Source organism: Ictalurus punctatus, chromosome 10 (assembly GCF_001660625.3).
Source record: "Ictalurus punctatus breed USDA103 chromosome 10, Coco_2.0, whole genome shotgun sequence".
Lineage (NCBI taxonomy): Eukaryota > Metazoa > Chordata > Actinopteri > Siluriformes > Ictaluridae > Ictalurus > Ictalurus punctatus.
In genome coordinates, this window is record NC_030425.2 from 21,769,900 (window position 1) to 21,777,519 (window position 7,620).

Consider the following 7,620-nt stretch of genomic DNA (forward strand, 5'->3'; position numbering starts at 1 on the left):
GCCATGTTTGTAGGCTGCAGTGCAGGATGGGAAATATGGCATTTTATCCATCTCTGACTCATTACCCTGACAGTCATATGGGAGTTTTTCATTTAAAAATGGTCTAAGCTTACTTCAAAATGAAGCCTTCCCTCCCACTGAAATGAGATAGACATGATTTACATGTAGGAGTTTACACATTACATGAAGTACATTCCTCGAAGTACATACCTGTCTCCTGTTCCTGTGTGTCTGCTAAAACTGACTCTTCTTCATTTCTTGCACGATATACTCTGCCTTTCTTTCTCATACCTGAGATCAAAGATGTCTTAAGATGACATCTTTGTAGATTATGATTTTAAATAAAGTGCACAGTGTATAAAAATTGTGTTTTTGTGATTTCAATGGATTTCTATTGGAGTTTACACTTCACTCACATGCATGAGTGAAAAATAAAATAAAATAAAATAAAATAAAATAAAATAAAATAAAATAAAATAAAATGGAATTGTATAAGATCTTTACGCAACATGTCCGAGTCTGAATCTGCCTTTAGTGTTAAACAGGGAGATCATGGAACATTTTATTTAGCTTCTATTTGTTTACCCAGTTTATAAAGTGGCTGTGATAAGCATACACATATTGTGCTTAGGCTACTGTATTTGTTCTTCATAACATGGGCAAGTTTAATTAAAATAATGTGCGCTTGCTAGCTACATTAGTTAGCTTGGCTCGAGTAAGGTTTTGTTTCACTTTGGAAAAGCAGTCTAGCTGTAAGTAAATTAAAACAATAAATATGGTGTTTAAGTTTAGTATGTAACTCTTTGCACATGATATTAATTGTATATACTAATTTATACACCTTGGGTTCCATGACCAGTCCGAAATTATATTATGAACAATACTAGTTTGTCACCCAAAATAACAGAAAGAAGTAGCTTACAATTTCGAAGCATCATATGCTGCCTATATATTTCTTTGTAATATGACTTGTCTTTAGGGACTGTAGCTGCTTTTAGATGAGTTTTGGCATGTTCTTATTAGACAGCTGTGACACACATCTGACCCGTCCACTATAAATACCTCTTCAGTCAGCAGCTGGAAACACAATCTCCTAACAGAAAGGTGCCCTCGCTTTGGTTAACAATTTTGAACTTTTTTTTTTTTTTCCAGACGCCAATTACACGACAATTCTTCTCATGCACCACCTTTTTTTCGGGCAGCTTTCCAAGATGTGTATGTTATTATCTTTTTTTGTTCTGGCTACCTCATGGCCTTTTTGAAGCACTACACCTTTGGCAGAGCAGGCTTCAATTTCCTTATTGCTGCCTTTGGTGTGTGTGCCCTGCTTAGGTGAGGCTATTTCCATATATTCTCCAAGTTTCATTTTGATTGCCAGATCAGTGCCAGAGAAGCTGGCCAAAGTGCTCTAGATAAACTGGTTCTACTGAACAAACTGGCAAGTTAAAGCACAGTAGCACTCTGGTCTGTAGTCAGTGTTGTTTTTTTATTTTCAGTTTCATCAGTGCTGACTACTGTGTGGTGGGGTGCCTGATCGTGTATGGAGTTTATTGGGCAAAATCAGTCCTGTACAGCTGATGGTGTTAACTCTGTTTGGAAACACCTTATATGCAGTGGAAGTGTAAATTATCCTCAATCTTCTACCTATAGGTGTCACTGGTTGCCAATTATAGAACTGGACTGAGCATAATATAATGTGTACTGTATAAGAGTTGAAATCACGATCTGTTTGATCATATTTGTCACATTTGATCATATCTGTTCTAGAAATGCTAGTAATCATGATTATCTGATTGTTACATTGCTACAGGCCAGAGATGCTGGTGGCTCTATGATCATCAACACATTTATGGAACAGTCTTCCTATTAGTGTTTGGGACTCAGACACAGTCTCAGTGTTTAAGTCTAAGCTTAAAACATATTTGTTTACTCAAGCCTACCCTGACTAGATTCTGTTCTACTACTTCGCAGACATAATTATCTTTTTTCTCCCTCTCTCCTTTCGCCGAGCCCCACACGAGTTTATGGAGATACTAGAGATCCAGATCCTTTCTGCCTCTGGATGGAGCTCAAATCTTCTTTAATTCCAGACTGCTGGGACTACGGCTGCTCTTAACGCCATACAGACTTCATATAAATCCATAATGAACTTTTTCACAATATCTGTTGTTACCCAGATGAGGATGGGTTCCCTTCTGAGTCGGGTTCCTCTCAAGGTTTCTTCCTCTTAAAACATCTTAGGGAGTTTTTCCTTGCCACCGTCGCCACTCAGTGGCTTGCTCAGTTGGGATAAATTCGCACCTTTAATATCTGTATACCATGTTGATATTTCTGTAAAGCTGCTTTGAGACAATGTCTATTGTAAAAAGCGCTATACAAATAAAATTGAATTGAATTGAATTGAACACATTTGAAGCATATTATGGCCTGGCAATATAGTGGGTGCTCTATCAACCGAATTTGCATCAGAGCAAATGCCTTCAAGCCTCCACATACCACGCTGATGTCTTTGCTATGATTGGTGAGTTAAGGTAGACCAATCAACTATCTAAACTTTAGTTCAGGTTGAGATCTGGGGTGATTTTTTTCTCCCCAAATAACAGTACAAAGACAATCAGAAAAGAGATACGAAATCTAACTTTAAACACTGAAAATGATAATGACAAATGTATTTAAACAGCAAATAAATAATAAAAGAATTAAACAACATCATTAAATAATTTAAATTCTTTGTCCCAAGTACATTCTTCCTCTGGCCAAATTTCAGCTCTGCTATTGCTCTACCTATTTGGCCCAAGCAGCCAACATCCAAACCACCTATTTTCAACCTTTCTGCCAAGTTGGACAGGTTAGACATGGTAATTTTCCTAGCCTTAAATAGGATTATGACAGACAAATGTAGCAGACAAATAATTAGCATTCCAATGCCAAGCCCAAAATTTATGTTGCAGAACATGCAACATACAAAAAGAAATATGCAACCAATTGATTACTAATTTGTTTTTTCAAATGGATTGAATGTTTTTCCTGAAGGATTGATTAACTGAATAGGCAAGTTAAATTAGGAGTTTGTGAATGCTTAAACCATAGATATGTGTATTATATTCTTAATACATATTAATAATAACGCATTTTTTGTTCTAGTGATGATTTAAGAATTTTCTGAGTCCATAATGCACTGTGACTGTGTACCTATATATAATTCATAAATTTGTACTGGACAGCTTCTCACTACATCTGGGTCAGCTTACTGGCTAGAACTCCTCTAGAAAGTTAACATAGCTACATCGCTTAATTTGCTAATGCCTATTTGATTAACATTATACAGTATGTGTACCAGCTGGTGATAGTTACACTCAGCTTTTAAAGCAAAGAAATAAAATATTTACATGGACACTAATACATAAAACTTTTTTTTTTTTTTTTTTTTTTACATTCATAGACAACCAATCATTATACAGTGTAGGAAGGGAGGACCAGTACTGTAGCCAAGTGGCCTAACATGCTCCACTTTCTATGTTTCTAATATATCTATCAATATGTTAAGAGCTGTTATCAACAAAAACAACAACAACAACAATAACAACAAAATATAATATATAAACCATTTAAAAATTTTGGAAAAATTGTCTTTGGGTAAAGTAGTGTCAATGAATAGTGAATAAATAGTGTCAATGAGTGCTTCTTACCCAAACTGTTGCCGCAAAGTTGGAAGCATACAGCTGTATAGAATGTCTTTGCATGCTGTAGCATTACGATTTCCCTTCACTGAAACTAATAAGCCTAGCTCAAAAATATTCCATCATAACAATCCCCTGTCCACAAAAACATGGTTTGCTGATGTTGGTGTGGAAAGGGATGTTCAACATGCACATCTGGTTGTGGTGGTTTTGTGTCCACATACTTTGGCCATATAGTGTATATGGTGTTTGCTATTATCAAGTTGAATGACAACTGTATGTAACACATCTTTTTTTGTCACTCTGATTGGAAGTGTGGCCATGGGCCCATCAGCTGATTTTATGAGCACGCCCTATGGTTCACTCATTGTTGGTTTCTGCTAAGGAGTCCTCTCTACCTTTGGCTATGTTGTGTTACTGTGAGTGGTACAATGAAAAGTGCATTTGAGACCCTTGCATAATGAACATTGCATATCTGTTCACACAGCCTTTCCTTGAGAAGCACTTAAAGATCCAGGACACTTGTGGAGTTCACAGTTGACACACCATGCTAGGCATCCTTGGAGGAGTTATAGGCACCATTACAGCTATTACTGCCAGTGAGATTTGTTATTTTCAAAAATGCTTTGCATCGCTTAATTATTTATGCTTCTATAACTTTAAACATAAAAGATGAATACTTGTCAGCTGTCTAAACACAGTTCTTTCCTTTTACCAGATTCATTCAAACCATTGGTTTTATGAGAGAATTTGCAAAAAGAATAGTGGGAACCCAGGGAGCCCATCAGGCAGCCGGTCTGTGTGTGGCTGTTATCATGGGACTTGGAAGAAGAGCACTGTGTGCAACTCACTGTAACTTGCATAGGCAATAAGATTACATTTCAAAACCTGCTTCTCTAAGTAGACAACTGCTTTGATGAAGCATACTGGAAGGTGAGTGAGACATCAATACTAAAAAAAAAACCACCAAAAAACCCCAAAACAATTATTGCACCACCAGGTGGCTCTGTTGAACACCGCTGATATACAGATCTGTCAGTAATCTTTACAGAAAAATCATTTACATTTACATTTATTCATTTAGCAGACGCTTTTATCCAACAAATGAGAAAATACAAGCAAAGCGATATATCAAGCAGAGAACAATACAAGTAGTAGCTACCATTCAAGATCCATTAATTGAGTTCCAGAAGACGCAAACTGCGCAGAGTAGAGGTGGAAGTGCAATTTTTTAAAAAATTATTTATTTATTTTTAGGAGTTGTTAGGTGTTCATGGAAGAGGTGGGTCTTTAGCTGTTTTTTGAAGATGGTGAGAGATTCTGCGGTCCGAATTGAGGTTGGAAGTTCATTCCACCACTGAGGAACAGTTAGTTTGAAGGTTCTGGAAAGGGACTTTGAGCCACGCTGAGTAGGAACTACTAAGCATCGGTCGCTAATCGATCACAAATTGCGTGAGGGAACCTAAGTCTTCAGGAGAGTGTTGAGGTAGGGCGGTGCTGTTCCAGACAAGGTCTTGTAGGTGAGCATCAAGGCCTTGAATTTTATGCGGGCGGCTAGAGGAAGCCAGTGGAGGGAGATGAAGAGGGGTGTGACATGGGTTCTCTTGGGCTGGTTGAAGACGCTGCAGCATTCTGAATAATCTGAAGGGATTTGATGGAGCTGGCTGGGAGGCCCGAGAGTAGTGTGTTGAAGTAATCCAGTTTTGATATGATTAGAGCCTGGACTAGTAGTTGTGTAGCCTGTTCGCTGAGATAGGGTCTGATTTTCTTGATGTTGTACAGGACGAACCTACAGGACCGTGTAGTTGTTGAGATGTGGTCTGTAAAGGTCAAGCTGTCATCAAGAATCACCCCAAGGTTCCTGGCCATCCTGGTTGGCTTGAGTGTGGTTGAGCTAAGCTGTACAGTGAGGTTGTGGTTGACTGAGGGACAGGTTGGGATGACGAGAAGCTCAGATTTTGCCAGGTCATATGCAAATCATATGCATTTCATGTGATCAGAATGTTTTCTACATATGATTATGTGCATGCCACGTGTATTTCAACACGTTATGCACTGAAATGGCACAGTACATACAAGCAAAATCATGAGACATCATATATGAACAATATACAATAACGTGTGAAAAGGAATTACTTGTGAGAAACTCACAGCTGAAAAATGATTCCAAGTCGGAAAAGATTCCATATGAAAAATTATGAATCGCGTGTAAAAATTACATGTGACAGTATAACACATGCACTTCATGTGAAATATGTGAACATAAATATATGTGAAGATATGAAATGTCTAAAAACCACAACTTCACACGTTAACCATGTGACTGTTCTATGTATCTACCTTTAAACATCCATTTTGCACATGGCCCTAAGTCTTTCCACATATGATTATATGAATAATGTGATCACATATGAAAAACACATGAATGTGTATGTCAATGTTATGCCCTGACACTGCACAGTGAATTCAAGTGAACACATGAGACATTATGTGAACAATATGTGATCACTTGTGAAAAGGATTTACTCATTGGTTAAAATCTCAATTGTAAAATGAAAGCATGTGACCTACATGTGAAAATAAATCATATGTTAAAATCATAACTGGCAATAGGAAAAAAAAACATGCATTAAATGTAACAAATGTGTGAAACGTAACATGTGAATGACTAAAAACCTCATTTTTTGTAAAGGTAAATCTATCTCCATTCGACGAAATAAGTATTGAACGTGTGAACATTTTTATCAGTAAATATATTTCCAATGAGGTTATTCGCAAGAAATTTTCACTGGACTTTTGTATTAACTCAAGAAAAACACAGATATAAAGAAATCCAAACATTAAAGTCCATAAATATAGTTATGTGTAATAAGGAGGAATGACACGGGAAAAAAGTATTGAACACGCTAAGAAAAAATCAGTTCTCCAAGGCAAGGTAAGGCAAGGAACCAGCTGAAATCCGTAAGTAGTTAGAAAGTAATTATACCTCCTATCAGTGCAAATTAATATCAGCTGGGTTAGTAAATTGATGGTCTATAAAAAGGCTTTTCTTTACCAAGGTGTCACACAAGAAACATCTCATGATGGGTAAAAGCAAAGAGCTCTCCCAAGACCATCTATCTATCTATCTATCTATGAACCCTAAGTGATTAAAAAAAAAAAAAAAACTTTTCATTGTGTCTGCTGTAGTGTGTCAAATAACCTCATATTACTTAATGTGGATTATGATGTCACCCAAATCTCTTCACACAGTCAATATAAAAGATGAAATTTCATAGGTGAAATTAAGTGTTAGGCTGCATTATGTTGGGTTCAGCTTTGCTAGTGTTTGTGTGCAGCTGCCTGAAGATGAAGAAAGCATCCCCCCAATACTGCAGTACAACAATGTATACAACTAAGTCCTTTGTATAAAAAGTGGACAAACAACAAAATCCATTTACATCACTGACTCACGTGCTACAGCTGGTAAGTCACCTTCCCTTAAACCACCACATGGTGGCGGTATATAACCACCGACTACTAATTATCATCTCACTTCATCTAAATTGAACACTGGGCTTTTTCTCACTGACAATATCTGACCTTGTAGTACAAAAATACTAAACAATAATTTATTTATATAGCACTTTTTTATTTTCATGGTAAAACATTGTGAATGTCCCTATTTATTTAATAGTACATTGTTTGATAGAATTAAATAGAATAGTTATATACAGTATTGTGCAAAATCCTAACACACCCTTTCTTACTTTCAATCAAAAGGCCATTCAGCACTTAGTTAGCTATTTGGTGGCAAACAGTAATAGTAAAAGGTACAGTGCATTAATTCCATTTTCAGGCAAACAGTCATGCAGTACCTATTTACACAGGCCAATAATAAAGTTCATTATTACAAATAAAACATTTATAGATTTCATACAGATTTTACTTCTGAAGGCCA

At 36.7% G+C, this 7,620-nt stretch overlaps 1 pseudogene; it reads left to right on the forward strand.

Moving 5' to 3' along the window:
• Positions 1 to 1,138: 1,138 nt before the first annotated feature.
• LOC128633730 (ammonium transporter Rh type C 1-like) lies at positions 1,139 to 7,199 on the forward strand (annotated as a pseudogene).
• Positions 7,200 to 7,620: the final 421 nt, after the last annotated feature.